Source organism: Halichoerus grypus, chromosome 9 (genome assembly GCF_964656455.1).
Source record: "Halichoerus grypus chromosome 9, mHalGry1.hap1.1, whole genome shotgun sequence".
Taxonomy (NCBI): Eukaryota; Metazoa; Chordata; class Mammalia; order Carnivora; family Phocidae; genus Halichoerus; species Halichoerus grypus.
This window is the reverse complement of record NC_135720.1, coordinates 77,132,481-77,153,176: the sequence shown is the minus strand read 5'-3', so window position 1 is coordinate 77,153,176 and position 20,696 is coordinate 77,132,481. Positions and strand designations below refer to the sequence as shown.

Here is a 20,696-nt window from a genome sequence, read left to right as displayed (position 1 = left end):
TTACTTTGTGCAAACACCTTAAGTTTCAAGAATTCTTTCTTGTTCTGGTTTTTTTAAATAATTATCCTGTTCCTGCTTTACTGAGGCAATATATTTTCATTTCTCTGAGAACACTAAATAGACATTTTATTTGCTTTAAAGTCTCTTCTGATCAAGGAACTCTGTATCACATGGTGACAGTTTTTCTTTTTACCACTGGCTTTTCCTTTATATATGGTTTTATTTCTTTGAAGTAATTTTCAGTTGTCCATTGATATATAAAAAAGAGAAAAAAAAAGAATAAATGGAAAACAGGTACTTATGAATAGGGCTTCCTGACAGGCACACTCTGCTTTTAGGATGAATAGCAGAGAATCAGCCATTTTCCAGGGGACTCCCTAAAAGCTAGAATTAGGAGGGATAATCTCCAGACACAAATATCCACCATGGCAACTCTACTTCTCTTTTAGGGTTGTCTTTATTTTGATTTCCTCAAGAAATTACTTCCGCATTTTTTGATGGGAAAGAAAGGGAGTGGTGAAGGGCAGGGAATATTACACTGAGTCACTGTGTATGGGATTGGGTAGGAAAGGAGGCATAAGTATTACACAGTTTTTCAACTGTTCTTCCTTCCCGTTTTCAATTATCCTTTCTCTCTGACTTTTCAAGTTCTAAGATCCTCTAAGATTCTTTTGGATACACCTGAATCTGTCTTTGCTGTAGTTCCCTCTTGAATATTTTCAGACACAGTTTTCTCTGTTTCAATGTGTTTCATCTATTGTTACTCTTTTCCTTTTTCAGAAATGTGCGGTGATGTCTTATCCACTGAGAGTACCCTAATATCCCTTCAAAGTCATAGGTTCATTGTTGTTTTTCTTTAATATACTTTTAATGTGGTCTTCAAGAAGAGAGAAGAAAAACACAAATCTACATCTTTAATAACAAATATATTTTAAAGCCAATTATTTCAAACAGTTATTCTCACCCTTTTAAGACAACTTGATATAAGCAATCACTTTTCCAAAGTCCAAGAAACTACTATTCAATTAATGCACCAATTCAGTCAACAAAAATTACCGATGGTACAGATGCCATTATAGACAATGAGGAAAGCAATGTGAGCAAGAATACACTGAGAGTTCTTTTAGGGCAGGGTCTGGCTCTTCCATCAAAGAGAGACAATTAAGAAAAAGTAATAATATATTATGTACATATCGTTTATATAGTCCCTAAAAACATTACCTGTTAATTATATGAAAAACCTTTCTTAATAGTAACAAAAAAATACAAGAGTAACCCCCAAAATACTAGACAACATCTTATCTTTGTCCAGTGTCCGATTTAGGATCTATTCTGAACTAAGGTGGGTATTTCTAACCTACATAAACTTGTAACATCCCATAGTATGTTACAATTCTTCATGAAAATATAGCACTCAATGATCTAAGCCTTCCCAAAGAACAGACACTTCGACACCTGAAAATTCACTCTTAAAAAATTAGTACTTAGACCTTGTGGAAACACTGTAGCCTGGCTAATAGTACAGTTCACATAAGGAAACAAAAAGTAACAAATTAGAAACAAAAGACATGAAATATGAAATTAAAAGAAACAGGAAGAAATAAAGATGAAATAAGACAACTACTAAAACAACAGATATTAATTTTTCTTATAAAGTACTGGGGCGCCTGGGTGGCTCAGTCAGTTATGCATCCAACTCTTGATTTTGACTCAGGTCATTATCTCATGGGTCACGAGATCAAGCCCCCCATCTGGGTTCCCCACTCAGTGGGGAGTCTGCTTGAAGATTCTTTCCCCACTGCCCGCCCCCCTACTCATGCTCTCTCAGGCTCTCTCTCTCTCTAGAATAAATAAATCTTAAAAAGAAAAGCATAAATAAATACTAAACAGCCAATGAGTCAACAAAGAAATCAAAGAGGAAATAAAACAATACCTGGAGACAAATGAAAATGAAAACACAGCAGTCTAAAATCCTTGGGACATGAGAAACAAAAATTTCAAAAAAACAAGAAGGAAAGAAATAATAAAGATCAGAGTGAAAATAAGTGAAATAAAGACTAAAAGAAGGAAAAGAAAAGAAAAAAAAAAATGGAGCCAAGAACTGGTTCTTTGAAAAGATAAACAAAACTGATAAACCTTGAGCCAGACTCACCAAGAAAAAAAGAGAGAACACCACAAAATCAGAAATTAAAACATAACAAATGAAATACAAAGAATTATAAGAGTATTATGAAAAATTATATGCCAACAAATTAGATAACTTAGAAGAAATGAGTAATTTCCTAAAAAAAAAATACAATCCTTCTAAAACTGAATCATGAAGAAATAGCAAATCTAAACAGCTGATTACTAGTAAAAAATTGAATTGGCAATCAAAAAACTCCCAACAAATAAAAATCTAGAATCAGATGAATTCACAGGTGAACTCTACCAAACATTTAAAGAATACCTATTCTCGACATTTTTCCAAAGAAGACAGAGATGGCCAATAAACACATGAAAAGATGCTCAATATCACTGATCATCAGGGAAATATAAATCAAAACTACAATGAAATATCACCTCACACCTGCCAGAATGGCTAAAATGAAAAACACAAGAAACAACAGGTGTTGGTGAGGTTGTGAAGAAAGGGGAACCCTCTTGCACTGCTGGTGGGAATGCAAACTGGTACAGCCACTGTGGAAAACAGTATGGAGGTTCCTCAGAAAGTTAAAAATAGAACTACCTGGGGCACCTGGATGGCTCAGTCAGTTAAGCATCTGACTCTTGGTTTCGGCACAGGTCATGATCTCAGGGTCGTGAGGTTGAGCTCTATGTTGGGCTCCACACTGAAAGCACGTAGACTGCTTAAAATTCTCTCTCTCCCTCTCCCTGTGCTCCTCCCCAGCCCCCCCAAAACAAAAAACATGAAACAAAAAAAGCGACCTTATGATCCAGCAATTGCACTACCAGGTATTTACCTGAAGAATACAAAAAAACTAACTCAAAGGAATACATGCACCCTGATATTTATGGTTGCATTATCTAGAATAGCCAAACTATGGAAACAGCCCAAATATCCACTGACTGATGAATGGAAAAAGTTGCAGTATATATACAGAATGGAATATTACCCAGCCATAAAAGAGAAAGAAGTCTTGCCATTTGTCATGATGTGACTGGAACAAGAGAGTATTATTGTAAGTGAAATCAGTCAGAGAAAGACAAATACCATATGATTACATTCAAATGTGGAATTTAAGAAACAAAACAAACGAGCTTGGGGGAAAAAAAGAGAGGCAAACCAGGAAATAGACTCTTAACTATAGAGAACAAACTGATGGTTACCAGAGGAGAGGTGGGTGGGGGGATGGGTTAAATAGGTGATGGGGACTAAGGAGTGCACCTGTTGTGATTAAGCACTAGGTGTTGTATGGAAGTGCTGAATCACTATACTGTACACCTGAAACTAATATTACACTGTATGTTAACTATCTGGAATTTAAATAAAAACTTAAAACAAAAATAAAGGATACCTATTCTCTTCAAACTATTCCAAAAATAGAAGAGGAAGGAAAGCTTCCAAATACATTCTACAAGATCAGCATTATCTTGATACTAAAACCAGACAAAGATACTACCAAAAAAAGAAAACTACAAGCCAATACACCTGATGAACATAGATGTAAAATGTCAACAAAATATTAGCAAACCACATTCAATAATACATTAAAAGAATCATTCAGTATCATTAAGTGGGATTTACTGCAGGAATACAATAAGGACAGTTCAATATCTGTGAACCATCAGCATGACACACCACATAACAAAATGAGGGATAAAAATCATATTGATCATCTCATTACATGCAGAAAAAACACGTGAGAAAATTCAAAATCCATTCAATCCATCTATTGAGCAAAACTCTCAATAAAGTGGGCTTACACAAAACATACTGAAACATGATAAAGGCAATATATGTCAAACCCACAGCTAACATCATACTCAATGAAAAATTGAAAGGTTTTCCTCCAAGATCAGGACCATGACAAGGATGTCCACTCTCACCACTTTTACTCAAAATAACACTGGAAGTCCTAGCCACATCAATCAGACAAAAAATTAAAGAAAACACATCCAAATTGTTGAAGGAAAAAGTAAAACTGTCACTCTTTGTAGATGATATGATATTACATATAGAAAACCCTAAAGATTCCACCAAAACACTACCAGAATAAATAAGTTGTAGGATACAAAGTTAATACACAGAAATCTGTTCCATTTCTATACACTTATAACAAAGTAGCAGAAAAAGAACTTTTTTTTTTTAAAGATTTTTTATTTATTTATTTGAGAGAGAGAGAATGAGAGAGAGCAAGCACATGAAAGTGGGGGAGGGTCAGAGGGAGAAGCAGACTCCCTGCTGAGCAGGGAGCCCGACGCGGGACTCGATCCAGGGACTCCAGGATCATGACCTGAGCCGAAGGCAGTCGCTTAACCAACTGAGCCACCCAGGCGCCCCAGAAAAAGAACTTTTTAAAAAAAATTCCATTTACAATTGTTCCGCAAATAATAAAATGCTTAGGAATAACTTAACCAAGAAGGTGAAAGAACTGTACTCTCAAAATTATTAAACTCTGAGGAAAGAAATTGAAAATGACACAAACAAATGGAAAGACACACCATGCTCATGGGTTAGAAGAATATTGTTAAAATGTCCAAACTACTCAGAGCAATCTACAGATTCAATGCAATCCCTATCAAAATACCAACAATATTTTTTACAGAACTAGAATAAGTAATCCTAAAACTTGTATGGAAGTACAAAAGATCCTTAACAGCCAAAGCAATTTTGAGAAAGAAGAAAAAAGATGGGGGTATCACAATCCCAGATGGTACTGGTATAAAAATAGACACATAAATCAGTGAAACAGTATAGAGAGCCCAGAAATAAACCCACACTGTGTGGTCAATTAATCTATGACAAAGAAGGTAAGAATATACAACAGGAAAGACATCCTTTTCAATAAATGATGCTGGGAAAACAGCTACATGCAAATGAATGAAACTAGACCACTTTCTTAAACTACACACAAAAATAAACTCACAATAATTAAAGACCTAAATGTGAGACCTGAAACCATAAAACTCCTAGAAGAAAACAAAGGCAGTAATCTCTTTGATATAGACCTTAGGAACATTTTTTAGATATTTCTCCTCAGGCTAGGGAAACAAAAAAGCAAACTAAACTATTGGGACTCTACCAAAATTAAAACTTTTGCGCAGCAAAGGAAACCATAAACAAAAAGGCCACCTAGTACATCTGTTAAGGGGTTAATATCCAAAATATATAAAGAACTTATCCAACTCAACACCAAAACACAAACAATCCAATTAAAAAGTAGGCAGAGAACCTGAATAGACATTTTTCCAAAGAAGACATATAAATAGCCAGCAGACAAAAGAAAAGATGCTCAACATCACTAATCATTAGGGAAATGCAAATCAAAACCACAATAAGGCATCACTTCACACCACTCAGAATGGCTAGTATCAAAAAAAGAATAAACTACAAATGCTGGAGAGGATGTGGAGAAAAGAACCTTCACACACTAGTGGCAGGAATGTAAACTGTTGCACTGGCGGTGACAGACACCTCACTCATAGTAAGCACAGCATAACCTATAGAATTGTTAAATCCCTAGGCTGTATGCTTAAAACTAATGTAACATGTGTCAACTGGACTTCAGTAAAAAAAAAAGTATAAACAAATAAAAATAAGTAGTATAGCTTAATAAGGTTACATGCCAAATTTGTACTGGAAGGAACCCTGGGGAATCACTTTTTTCTTTGAAAAGAATAAGGAAACTAACACCCAGAAAAACAAACTAACTTACCCAAGATTACAATTTACCTAAGGTGACAGAGTTAAGTGAATAAGCCTTGAAATGGACCATAGGCACACCTCAGAGATATTTTGCAGGTTTAGTTCCCAACCACCACAATAAAGTTAATATTGCAATAAAGCAAAGACTGAAATAAAAAATAATAAAATGAATTTTTTGGTTTCCCAATGCATATGAATGTTTATACTATAGTCTACTAACTATGCAAGAGGATTGTCTTTAAAAAATGTTCATATCTTAATTTAAAAATGCTTCATTGCTAAGAAATGTTAATCATCATCTGAGATTTGTGAGTCATAATCTTTTTGCTGGTGGAGCCTTGCCACAATGTTGATGGCTGCTGACTAATCAGGGTGATGGTTGCTGAAAGCTGGGTGGCTGTGGCTATTTCTTAAAATAATACAACAAAGTCTGTCTCATTGATTGACTCTTCCTTTCATGAACGATTTTTCTGTAGCATGCAAAGCTGTGTGAAACCATTTTACTCACAGAACTTCTTTCAGAATTGGGGTCAATCCTCTAAAACCCTGCCACTGCCTTGTCAACTAAGTTTCTATAATATTCCAAATCCTTTCTTGTCACTTCAACAGTCTTCACCGCATCTTTACCAGGAGGAGATTCCATCTCAAGAAACCACTTTCTTTGCACATCCATAAGAAACAACTCCTCTTCTGTTCAAGTTTGATCACGAGATTGCAGTAATGCAGTCACATCTTTAGGCTCTACTTCTACTTCTCTTGCTAATTCCACCACATTTGTGGTTACTTCCCCCACTGAAGTCTTGAACCCCTCAAAGTCATCCCATGAAGGTTGGAATCAACTCTTTCCAAACTGCTGTTAATATTAATATATTGGGGGCACCTGGGTAGCAGAATCGTTAAGCGTCTGCCTTCGGCTCAGGTCATGATCCCAGGGTCCTGGGATCAAGCCCTCCGTCGGGCTCCCTGCTCCGCGGGAAGCCTGCTTCTCCCTCTCCCACTCCCCCTGCTTGGGTTCCCTCTTTCACTGTCTCTGTCGAAATAAATAAATAAATTCTTTAAAAAAAATAAAGTAACCCTTAATGATGCCAGAATTCACTGAACATTCCTGAATTGTTTAAAAAAAAAATTAATATATTGACCTCTTCCCACAAATCACAAATGTTCTTAATGGCCTCTAGAATGGTGAATCTTTTCCAGAAGGCTTTCAATTTACTTTGCCCAGATCCATCAGAGGGATCATTACCTATGGCAGCTACAGTCTTACAAAATGTATTTGTTAAATAAGAAAACTTGAAAGTCAAAATGACTCCTTGATCTATGAGCTGCAGATGGATGCTGTGTTAGCAGGCATGACAACAACATGAATCTCACTGTATATCTCCATCAGCTTTTGGGTGACCTGGTGTGTTGTCAATGAGCAGTAATACTTTGAAAGGAATTTTTTTTTTCCTGAGCAGTAGGCCTCAACAGTGGGCTTAAAATATTCAGTAAACAATGTTGTAAACAGATGTGCGGTCATCCAGGCTTTGTTGTTGCATTTATAGAGCACAGGCAGAGTAGATTTAGCATAATGCTTAAGGGCTCTAGAATTTTTGGAATGGTAAATGAACACTGGTTCAACTTAAAGTCACCAGCTGCATTAGCCCCTCACAAGAGAGTCAGCCTGTCCTTTGAAGCTTTGACGACAAGCACTGACTTCTCCTTTGTAGCGATCAAAGTCCTAGATGGCATCTTCTTCCAATAGAAGGCTGTAGTGTCTACATTGAATATCTGTTGTTTGGAGAAGCAACCATCTTTACTTTCTGAGTTAGATCTTCCGGATAACTTGCTGTAGCTTCTACATCAGCACTTATTGCTTCACTCTGTACTTTGATGTTACAGAGATGGTCTCTGTCCTTAAACCTCATGAACCAACTTCTTGCAGCTTCCAAGTTTTCTTTTCAACTTCCTCACCTCTCTCAGCCTTCATAGAACTGAAAAAGTTTGGGCTTTACTCTGGAATAGGCTTTGGCTTACGAGACTGGTGTGGCTGGTTTGATCTTCTACCCAGACCACCAAAACTTTCTCCATATCAGCAATATGGCTGTTTCACTTTCTTATCTTACTGTATGTGTTCACTTCAGTAGCACTTTTAATTTCCTTAAAGAACTCTGCCTTTTCAACTTGGCTGTTTGTGGACAGGCCTACCTTTTGGCCTATCTTGGCTTTCAACATGCCTTCTTCATTAAGCTTAAATCATGTTTATCTTTTGATTTAAAGTGAGAGATGTCTGACTTTCACTTGAACACTTACAGGCCATCATAGGGTTATTAATTGGCCTAATTTCAATCTTGTTGTATCTCAGGGAATAGAAAGGCCCAAGGACAGGGAGAGAGATGGGGGAACGGCTGGTTGGTGGAGCAGTCAGAATGCACACATTTATCAATTAAGTCCACTGTCTTATATGGGTAAAGTTCATGGCACCCCAAAACAATTACTATAGTAACACCAAAGATAACTAATCAGAGATCACCATAGCAAATACTGTAATGAAAAAGTCTAAAATATTATGAGAATTTAGAAAATGTGACACAGACAGAAAGTGAACAAATGCTATTGGAAAAAATGGTGCCAACAGACTTGCTCAATGCAGAGTTGCCACCAATCTTCAGATTGTTAAAAAAAAAAAAAAAAAAGCAGTTTCTGCAAAGCACAATAAATCCAAGTGCAATTAAACAAGGTATGCCTATACAAGTTTTCTCTTAGTTGAGTAACCCATTAGGCATTTCAATGTCAACAATCAGATGAGAACTACCTCATCTTTGAAGTCATCTCCATTTGCATCTATCCCATACTACTGTTGCTTTCCTGCCACTAAAACTGAAGAAGCATTTTTGCTCCTTTTCGGAGCTAAACCTTTCACCTGTCTCCTTTCCCATATCTTCCCTCCATCTCAGGACTGTGCCTCTGCTACTGTACTCTGTACAGGATCATTCCTACCAACAAAGAGGCTCTAATAAAGCTGTTGCTTGACTCCATGTCCTAATACATCTATAACCCAGTTGTTCTAATTTTCCAATAAATCTCTTTTGAAGAGTAATCTAGAATCTAGAATGTTATCTCCACTTTGTTGAATCTGCCTCCTCTTCCTTATCTCTAAATGTTGGACTAACCAAGGCACCCCATATTGGCTCTCTTTTCTTCATCTACACTCTCTCCTTAGGTGATCTCATCTAGATTTCATTTACTCTGACTTCCAGATTCACATAGCCACATTCATATGTGACAACTCCACCTGGGTATCTAAAAATCTTTTCAAACTTACATGTCCAAAACCAAAATCATAATTTGTCCTCTTTCTACCCCCACTCTTTCCTATTTTTCTAATTTCATTAAATGGCACTTCCATCTACTAAATTACTCATGTCGCAAATCTAAGGATCATCCTGGATTCCTTCTTAACCTCACATCCCACATCCAAACCACCTGTGAAACCAGATGGTTTTATCTCCCAAAATACATTCCACATTAATTATTTTTTATCATTCCCACTGCTACTGCCCTAGTCCAAGCCACCATCTTTTTTCACTTGAACTTCTGCAATAGCCTCCTGATACCCTGCTTTCATCCTTGCTTCCACAGACGAAGCTACCTGACACAGAAATCAGATAGCATCGTTCTCCTGCTTAATACTCTTCAATGGCTTCTTACAACCATCAGATTCCTCAACCAGACCTGCAAACTCGTACAAGATCTAGCCCTTCTGCCTACTTCTCCTTTCTTATCTCATGCCACTCATATACTTTTTCAGCCAAAGTGGCCTTCTTTGGTGCCTCCAACATGCCAAGCTTGTTGCCAACTCACAGACTTTGTACTTGAAGCACCCTTTACCTAAAATGCCCTTCTCAGAACTTTACAAAGGTGGCTCCTTCTCTTTGTCCTGTCCTCAGCACAAATGTCACCTTCTCAAAGATGGCTCTCCTGACATTTCTATTAAAGTGAGCCCAGTCACTCTATCTTAATTACTGTTTTATTTTCTTCATAGACCTTGTTACTATTAGAAATAATCTTACATTTATCTTTCTCTTCCTACTAAATAGAAGACACATAAGAACAGAAACCTCGTCCACCTAGTTCACAATGGTAACAACACCATTCACTAATATTTTATGGAATGATTATTCTATAAAGCTATTCCAAATAGAACGTTAACAATTTCATTCTTTAAAATTTGTCTTTCTGTTTTAAAGGAAATGTTAAATTTCCCCTCTTTTAAATAACTAAGTAAGACTTACTTGAACCTCTAAAATTCCTAAGGGAGAAAAGTTAGCAAATCAAAAAGGTCTGCTCAGAGCCATTACCATAGTAAAGTTGGAATATTCTGACTCAGTTAATTTTAAATAACTGAGATGACCTAATAGGGCTTCAGACAAAATAAAATTCACCTGTACTTACAACACTACTTTCTGTTTGACTAATATAAACTAGTCACAATATCACTAAATGAATAAATGAATATTATTTTTCTCTTAAAAGAAAAAAGTTACCTAGATTAACAGAACACTGAAGATTTATATTCCAAGTACATTTCAGTAAATTTAAGCTAATTCTTTGTGATGCAGAATAAATCAACTAACAGTTGTTCATCTGTCTCCCCTATCTGTACAAGGGTAACTAGATAAAAGCAAAAAAGAAAAACTACAAGTCTTGCCCAATTTCAATTCCTAAGAATTGTTTATTTTCTAAAAATGGCCAGGAGTGCTACTGTGACAATGCTAGAAAACTAGCAAATCTAACACGTCATTTTTCATCCAAAAATAAACTGCTTTCTAAAAAAATCCCAAATAGTATAGGTCACATGTAACAGGTCAGAAAAAAGATGACCATAAACCCCTTCAGTACCAGAATGCCTCCTTTATATCCAGTTTCAAATGATTCAAAAGTAGGTCTAAGTAAGAAAGCTTACTATATATGGAATAGCACAGTGATTATCTGATTTATACAACTTTAAGAAAGATAGATGAGGTTAGTAAAAGAATGCAGTTCATAACCGAAGACTCTATTTCAGTAGGGGGAAGCAGCATATGCAAAAGTAAAAGGTAAGAGATAAGTGAGGCATATCATCAAACTGTAAATAGTATACAATTGTGCTATCAAACATGGTAGCTACTGAGCACCTGAAATGTAGCTAGTCAGAATTGAGATATGCGGTAAGTGTAAAATACACATGGGATTTTGAAAACTTAGTACATAAAAAAAGAACATAAACTATCTCCTTAATGATATTTTTAAATATTCATCATGTTAAAATATTATTTTGGATGTACTGGATTAAATAAGATATACTATTAAAATTAATTTCACCTGTTTATTTTCCTGTGACTACTGAAAAAAAATGTGTTAAATTATGTATATGGTTCACATTATATTTCTTTTAGACAATGCTGCATTGGTGGGGGGGTCAGTGATAAAGTAATAAATGAGACTGGATCAAGTGGAAGAGACTATTACAAGAAGGATCTTTATATCATACAAAGAAGTTGGTTAGAAAAAAAGGATTTTCAGTAGGATTAAAATGATCAGATCTGACACTTAACAAAGATCCATCCCCAGCCCAAGTATTGGAGGGCCAATAAGGCTGAAGGCAGAAGACCAGGTGCTCTTGAAATCAGGTGGCAAGTGACGGTAACAGAGGGTAAGCAGAGATATAGAGTACAGAATTAAGAAATGTTTATCAAGTAAAACAAACTGGACTTGATGACAGATTATATGTGGACTGTGAGAACAGAGAAGAATTCCAAGTTCTTCCAAATTCAGAGAATGAATTCCAAAGTTTTGGGTTTACAAAATTGGGTAAATGTGGTACCATTCAATAGGGCAGATTTGGTGGGGAAAGATGATGGTTTCATTTCAGACACACTCAGTTTAGTTAGGATGCCTGTGGGAAATCTACGTGGAAATATCAAAAATTAGCTACACAAATTTAGAGTTAATTCAAGAGTTCCAGGACAGAGATAGAAATTGATTGTGCATTAATAAAACATAGATGGTGGAAGCCAAGACAACCAGAAGCCTAAGGATGAACTCAGCCAAGAAAAGAACACAGAGTGAAGAGAGGGCAAAAGACTAAATTATGAGGAAACGCAATAATTATATGTTGAGCAGAGGAGGAGCAGGATTCCACAAAGAAGCAAAGAAGATCAATAATAACAGGCAGGAGAAGAACCAGGTGAGACAGCAGAATCTTCTTTTTTTTGAAGGGGGGGCTGGGCAGAGGGAGAGAGAGAGAATCAAGCAGGTTCCATGCCCAGCCCAGAGCCGATGCAGGGCTTGATCTCCCCACCCAGAGATCATGACCTGAGCCGAAATCAATCAGAAGCTTAACCAACTGAGCCACCCAGGTGCCCCAAGAGTAGCATCTTCGAATGAACTTCTTCTGTGTCTTATGCTATTCCGTGATTGCTTAACAGAAAAGATGTGACGCTGACAAAAAAAAGAAAAATCTCTTTTCCAAAGTCACCAACTACTTTTTGATATTTAAAATGATACTCTGTCAATTCAGAAAATCAAAACAAACTGTTATTTCTTTTTGTGTGTCTGGATAAACATACAAGTCAACATGCAACAAAAGCCCAAAGTGAAATAGAATAGTAATATAAAATTCAAATGTGGAACTATAACTTGAAAAAATATGGATTAAAATAACATAATAATCTCCAGAACTGTACCCTTTTTCCAAACCTGATGTAGACCCCTCCTGCCAAATACATAAAAACCATTTAAATGATGACTTTTGATCCCAAAGATATATTTAATCCAAGTTCTTAAACTGAAGGTAAAGGACCAGCATAAACATGTTTGTGTCCAAGTGTACTTTCCTAGGGAGAAGGGCCAAAACATTCTTCAGACTTTCAGAGGAGGATCCAAGAAGCAAAACATTAAGAAAATCTCCAGTAATTGCAGCCCATCGAATTGCCCACACAAACCAAATCCCAAGAACAAATCCACTTTAACAGAAGCACCCAATTTTTTTCTTTTGCCTAAGTACAGGTACGAACATCTCAATAAATTAATCCTCACAACAATATCTACTATTCCCATCCCCAAATGGAAAAAATATATATGCCCCTAGTAATTTGTTACTAGCCAATAATTTGTTACAATTAGTAATAACTGTTACAGTAATTTGTCTAAGGTCACAAAGTGAATGAGAGGGGTCTAAACTCAGGTGAACCTGGCCCATGATCTTCACCACTGTGAAACACTATATCCTTTGGTCCTGCCAACGTATAACACCAACCAGAGCACTCCCACTCATCTATGCCAAGAGGGCGCATTTTTTGCCAAACATCTTTCCTCTCATCCCATCCTTGGAGGACATGTAAAAATTTCACAGCCAGGGCAAATGGGCCTTTCCACTCTAACCACACTGTCCTCAACCTCCAATTTTTTTATTATCCCAGAGATATCGAAAGCTTCACAGCCTTCTTCCCCTTCTTGGCTCTCTCTCTCCTTTCCCATCTTCAGTCTCCACAGGCCTCTAGGGTTTCTTAATAATTCCTAACCTCTTCTCTAGATCCTCCTGCAATGAGCTCCCTTCCTCCTCTTCCTGATTCCAAGAAATAACCAAACCTACAACTCCGTCTCTTCCAAACTTCCCAATCCCCCACCTGTAGCTCAACCTCCCCTCCTCCCGGTCCTTTCCCAGCTGCCGTGCTCTTCACTTATTTTCCTAGGATTTTGTTCTCTTCGCGTCCTCAAACCCTTCCTATCCCTAATCCTCTCATCCTCCCCGCTTTAACAACTCCACTCGCATGCCTCCATCCACGAAGAGCCAGCCCCCACACTCCAGTCCCAGCCTCACTTCTCACCCCCAACCCCCCAGTCTCCACGCCCACGCCAAAGCCCACCCCCAACCCGCCCCGGCCCCTCCTCAGATCCCACGCGGCGTCCCGCCTCCTTGCCTTCTCTTCGCGGACCAAACTCCCCGCCGAGCCTCGGCGTCTAGCCGCCGAAGAGTGGGTGCCTGGTTGCTGCGAAGATTAAGGGCCGGGCGCCGAGGTTGCCGCGGTGCGGGAAGTTTGAACACACGGCCAGGGTAGGGGCGGGGACCGCAGCTCCCTGGCGGCGGCGGCGGCGGCGGCGGCGGCGGCGGCGGCGGCGGCGGCGGCGGCGGCGGCGGCGGCGACGCGGCGACTTCGGCACCAGGGTAACGGAGACGGAGGACCATACTGCAATGCGGCACGACTGCAACCAATGATGCCCCCCCCCAATCTCCCATTGGCCTCCGGCACGAGACGACCATTCCTATTGAGTTCAGTGGAACTGGAAGGCGGGACAATGAGTACGGGAGAAGGCAGCCATTGGTTGACCGCTTCAGCAGCGGCGACCCAGAATAGGGAAGTGGTTCGCGCCCAGGCTCAGCCCGGCGCGCCGGGGCCTTTTAGGCAGTGCTGGGCAAAGCGCGATCGCACGGCGTAGGGGCCTTTGGGTGGTGCGAGGAGGGTGTGGGCGGAGGGGAAAGGGGGCTGGTGTAAATTGTAGAAATTGGCAAATGCGTGATTGAAAACATTGAAAATTGTTTTGAATCCTTTTTGGAAATTAATTGATTTTAAATTAGAAAGAAATTAATTATAAAAGAAATAACTAGTTCTCGGTCTTAGCACCGAAATTGCTTATTTTCAGGAGGAGGTGGAGTTAGTGTACTAAAGGTTCCTTCCTCGAGGTCCTGGCCTTTGTAAATCACGAACGCGCCGTGAGTTTGGCTTGAAAGTGATTTTTTAGGTTTTGGAAAGCGTTAGAGGTGGAATGACACTTAAGACGTTTGCAGGATTTTGTTTTGTTTTTTTTTTAAGTAAACGTCTGTGGCGCATGTCAGTAACCTATTGAGAACTGCAGTATGGCATTTTCCCCTTTAAAAAAAATTGACAGTGCATTAAACGGCATTAATTGTGGGAGGCAGGGAAAGTAAAAAGAAAATCCTCTCTTCGGTGAAGGTTATTTTAAGCTATTTTGAACCTTCTGATTATCAACATGGCTTAATACCACACCCTCCTTTTTTTCGCCATTGGTAATTTCTTGAACACTGGGCTTTGCCCCCATTCTGCAGAGAATCTAAATCTTGAAGGCAAATGCATTGTAATCAATCTTCTCACCATGAATTATGGTAATTCTGTTTCTTGCCTGACCTCATTTTCCCAACCAACTTTGCACTATTTCAAAGCTTTCATTTTATCCTGCCAATATATTTTACTTCAAGTTACAGACTAACCCACCTAAAAAATACTGTAATTAAATGCAATTTTCTGTATAGAAAGTAGAAGATAGGAGTGTATGTTAGTGAAAAATAAAGATGAGTAATACCTAAAGTGCACATAAATAACATTTCATCAGCGTAAATCTGCTAATACTCTTCGTTAAAATAGCTCACTGGTTATTACTGACTCCGTTAGAGTTAATATTATGTAGTTTAATAAACGCATTAGTGGAGTACTTTTAAAGGAAATAGCTATAAAGGGTGAAGAAACGTGTTGTATTTAGGTTAAAAAACACGTCTCTCCCCGAGGAGTCAAATGCAGGTTGCTCAAGGACAGCTGAGAACGAAACTAACCTTTATTCTGCACTAGTAATGTGCTAGGCAATATAATCCCATTCCATCTTCATTCCTGATTCTAGACAGGTACTGTTATTCATTGTTATACCTGAGGAAACAGATTCAGAGAGAAAGAATCTACCAGGAGATACTAAAATAGTAAGTGGGTAGGGGCAAGAATCAAGCCTAGGTCAGCTAAATTCCAGGCTTCAAATTGAATGCCTTTAATGTGTTTCACCTACAGGTTAATAGAGTTGCTAGAAAGCAAGAAAGTATTTAAAAGGTTAGGAGTCTCCAAAAAATGGTCTAATTGTATGTAACACATTTTCAAGATGTTTACAATGTGCAGTTTTATTCACTCTATCATATCTGGAGTAACAGTGACTATCAATTTATTTGACCTTGAATAAAGAAACAAAGGATTTATAAATCTCCAGGAGTAAAAACCAGCTTATTGAACTAATTTTTTTAAAAAGTTATCCCAAAACATGAGATAATTTCTAAATTTTTTATTCTGCTTTACAAAAAAAAGAAAACCAACAAAAGTATATTTTTATATTCTGTCACTTGAAATGATATTTAACAGGAATCAGGCTTCTTATTTTTTTTTAAAGATTTTATGTATTTATTTGACAGAGAGAGAGAGAGAGAGGGAACACAAGCAGGGGGAGTGGGAGAGGGAGAAGCAGGCTTCCCGCCAAGCAGGGAGCCCGAGCGGGGCTAGATCCCAGGACCCTGGAACCATGACCCAAGCTGAAGGCAGACGCTTGCCCCAGGCTTCTTAGTGTTTTTAAAGATTATATTTATGAGGGCACCTGGGTGGCTTAGTTGGTTAAGCGACTGCCTTCAGCTGAGGGCATGATCCTGGAGTCCCAGGATCGAGTCAGAGGGCTTCCTGCTCAGCGGGGAGTCTGCTTCTCCCTCTGACCCTACCCCCTCTCATGTGCTCTCTCTCTCTCAAATAAATAAATAAGATCTTTAAAAAAAAAAGATTATATTTATGAAAGGAATAATACTAATGATCATTAAGCACTTTGGAGTTTTATTTTTAATATATTGGCCTTACACAGTATTGCAATATCTCCAGATTATATTGCTAACTGAATGTTCCTTTTCTGCAAGATTTTGATTGCCTTGATTAATGCCATGTGATGATACAGATAAGATTAATTAAAATCTTCCTAGAAGTGCTTACCAATAAAATTACTCCTGTTTTCCATGTGGAGAAACTAAGAAGTTTGAACAATATGTCAGAAGTTTCATAAAATTGATAGGTAGACTTTCCAACTGTAGACAATCCGGAAATTACAATGACTACATTTTAAAAGGGGCATACTATAAATAATCATATCTTGGAAAGCACACCAGTATAATTATCCTTAGCTAAAATTTAGTTGTCCATTTAATACCATTCTTGAAAAAAAAAAAAAAGCACTGTCACAATTTTAAATATTTTACCTAGATAGGTGATAATAAAAAATTTAGGGGCACCTGGGTGGCTCTGCCTTTGGCTCAGGTCACAATCCCTGGGGTCCTGGAATTGAGCCCCACATCGGGCTCCCTGCTGAGCAGGAAGCCTGCTCCTCCCTCCTGCCTGTGCTCTCTCTCTCACTCTCTCTCACCATCCCTCACTCTCAAATAAAATCTTTATAAAAAAATAAAAGACACTCTTAAAAAAATAAAAATAAAAAATTTAAAACTTTTAAATCTAACTTCTAGTGTCCATATTGCTAGAAAAATTTAAGCTTATTAAGAAATTACAGGTAGGGGCACCTGGGTGGCTCAGTCGGTTTAAGTGTCTACCTTCAGCTCAGGTCACCATCTCAGGATCCTGGAATCCAGCTCCCAATGGACTACCTGCTTAGTGGTGAGTCAGCTTCTCCCTCTGCCCCTCCCCCCCAACTTGCGCATGTGCGTGTGCTCTCTCTCTCTCTCTCAAATAAATAAAGTCTTTAAAAAAAAAGAAATTACAGGTAAATAGATTGTCAGCATATAATACTAACTTTTAAACAGCATCTAATATGCTGGATGTTTAAAAGAAATTGAATGGCTTAGGAAAACTTGAGCCAGGTGTAAATAACAGTAACAGTTGGAGACACAGACAGTGATTTGATCTTCCAGAAACAAATTTATTCTAATTGATTGTTATGATTTGCCTTTACAGTACAGAAAGTTGATAACCTTTGATTATTGGTTGTTTAGTTAAAGGATAAATCTTTTTTGATCGCTATATGAAACTTACAAGTTATTTTGTTAGTGGAGAAAAATAAAACCATTGAGATGTTTATTAGTATTTTTCTTCTTTCATAATTGGTAAGTAAATCATTGATAGTTTCTCAATTTCATGGAATTTATTTGAACATGGGGATCTTTTACTTTTGCATAACAAGTGTTAAGCCAAAAGTTGGTTTAAGCTAGTTTTTAAAACATCTTCAGATTTCATTACTCCACAACTACATTTTTTAATAAATTGACCTACAGACTAAATGCTATCTCCAAAGCAGTAGAAACAGCTTTGAAGGAAACCATAATTCTATTTGTATTCACACTGTTAGATTTGAAAGGGAGAATGTCAATACAATTTTCTTAGTAGACAATAATCCATAGGAAATTTTGTTAAAATCAGTGACTGTATTTTTAATTTACAACAAGTATGCAATAGTAGTGAAGAGACACTTGGCACACTTCACCAAAACAGTGAGTACAGAATGCAGGTGTGTGGTAAAGGACAGTAATGAGTAATTTGGGGACTGTGTTTGAGATACCTATGGGACATCCAGGTGAAAATGCAGATAGTGTTTCTTATGTAGTTAAACACACATCTCTAACATGTCCTAGTGATTTTACTCCAAGGTAAAACAGGAGAAACAAAAGCATATATCCAAAAATACTTAACAGTGTTTACAGCAGCTTTATTCATATTAGACAAAATAGGGAACAACCCAAATATCCATCAACATGAGCATAAATTTTTAAATGTATATCCCTTTGCATTCAACTAAATTGAATCATAATTTCAACTAATGTTTTATAACAGTAATTATGTTTTGTAGTAGTTCAGTTTAAACATAATTTCCAAAATCCTTAGGAAACTTAAAAACTTGGATTGATAGTACATCAATTTAATTAATGAATAATCTTTTGATACCTAAAACATTTTTAAGACTGAATATTGAGCAGTGATTACTACACATGATTTTAAGTTTTGGGTTTTTCCTTTTTTTATATGTACACAACAAGTGATTATATCTTTAGGTCATGTTAAGAAATGTGTTTTTTTCATTCATATGTGGAATTTAAGAAACAAAACAAATGATCATAGGGGAAAAGAGAGACAGAGACAAACCAAGAAATGGACTCAACTACAGAGAACAAAATGATGATTACCAGGGGCGAGGTGGGTGGGGGGATGCATGAAATAGGCAATGGGGATTAAGGAGTGCACTTGTGATGAGGACTGGGTGTTGTATGGAAGGATTGAATCACTATAAATTGTACTCCTGAAACTAATATTACACTGTATGTTAACTAACTGGAATTTAAATAAAAACTTTAAAAGACAAAAAACAAAAAAAATTGTATATCCTTACAGTGTAATGCTGGGCATCAATAAAATTAATTACTGATCAACATGATGAATTTCAAAGGTATGTTGAGCAAAAGAAGTCAACCACAAAAGAATATAGTCTGTATATTGCCACCAATAATCAGTTTAAGATAGGTGTTTTTCACTGTATTAACACTGAATGTTATCTCAACTTTTTCAATGACTTTGTTTTAAAAAAGTGCATTGACTTACATAATAGAAAAATCTAGAATTAGACCTATCTCCAAATATGGTTAGATCCATACGTTCAATGTCATTAAAATTGTTTTCTCTTTGAAAAAAAAAATTATTTTCTCTTCATCTTGCATGTACTTTCCTATGTGTTGGCTTGCTATCAGGCAGGCTGTAGGAAAAGCCAGGTATTAACATTGAAGCTCCAAACTTAGACTCTATTCACCTAGCAACCCCATGGAGAAAAGAACACCTCTTTTCTGACTGGTCCAACAGAAATCCTGGTATTCATTCTAATTGCTCATACCTGAACATGAACTCATTACTGTGGCCAAGGGGTTGCTTGGGGTAGAGGAAGTAGAAAGGGTATGATCAAATCTCCTGAATTTTCATGTTCTTCCAGAAGAGCTGAGAGAAATGTTTCTCCAAAGGAAAACTGGAATGTTGTTACTAGAAAAAGGAATACCAGACAAAACCAAAAAAAGTCCCCAAACGTGATGATGACAATTTTATTCAAATAGGTTTGTAAACCAGTCTGGCATACTTAATTTAAAATTCATTTAAGAAAAACATATGTAATTATAAGTTCCCCAGGCTGTAAATATAGATAATATCAGCCATATATTGTTGTCTTTTGACCCCTTCTGATTTATAGTACTTACACTGTCAAAAGACTTTCCCACAGGAATTTCTGGGACCTCCCAGAGAGTGTCTCATACTTCAAACACACAGACCTTCACTGGTAGTCCCTGCTAAGAAAGACAGCAGGACCACTGCTCTGTCATGCAACAGTTTATCCCATTTCTTTCCAGAACCCAACAGTTTTCACTGGTGGCTGTCACTGGGTTAGGGTACCACCCTATATCAGTGCCAAAGTTGAATTGGAATAATGCCAGAGGTATACCTATTGTTTCTCAGATCCGAACCTGCCTTCCTATATTCTGTTATATAGTTTTGGGGCTAGGACTCAACGAATTACATTTCCCAGACCCTTTGCTAGTTGGTTCATTGTTAGGTTCTGCCAGCAGAAGGCATTAGGAAAAGGTGGAAATGTGGGAGTTGGCGAGAAAGAAGTTCCTTGTTGATGTCCCTACTTTTATCAGTGTTAATACAGCACCAGCAGTTGGCTCTATTCTAATATATCTTTTGCTGTTCCTAGATCTACATACCTAGAACTGTCCCCTATGTGTGTAGATACCAGCCCTGTGAGGCCTCTTCTCCAAGTTCCTAGGTTCTGGTGACCCCCAACCCCAATTATTTTGTTCCCTTAACCATACAGGTTAACAGCTTTCTACAGTACAAATATCTGGATTATCTCAGTGTTCCCTTTGTGATCTTTTAGCCTTTCAATACCTATGTCCCAATTCCCTGTATTAAATACCCTCTGTTCAAACCTATTGTGGTTTCTCTTTTCCTGATAGTATCCTGACTGATCCAGTGTTCTAGAACCAAATTTTGGAGGTGAAGATGAAATGCCC

General features: G+C 37.6%; 1 protein-coding gene across 1 annotated transcript in view; it reads right to left on the bottom strand.

Moving 5' to 3' along the window:
- Window positions 1–14,103, bottom strand: part of LCA5 (lebercilin LCA5) — a 68,302-nt gene extending 54,199 nt beyond the window's left edge. The window contains exon 1 of the mRNA XM_036069400.2: window positions 13,813–14,103. The gene's annotated coding sequence lies outside the window, so the exon portion shown is untranslated. The remainder of the gene's footprint in view (window positions 1–13,812) is intronic.
- Window positions 14,104–20,696: the final 6,593 nt, after the last annotated feature.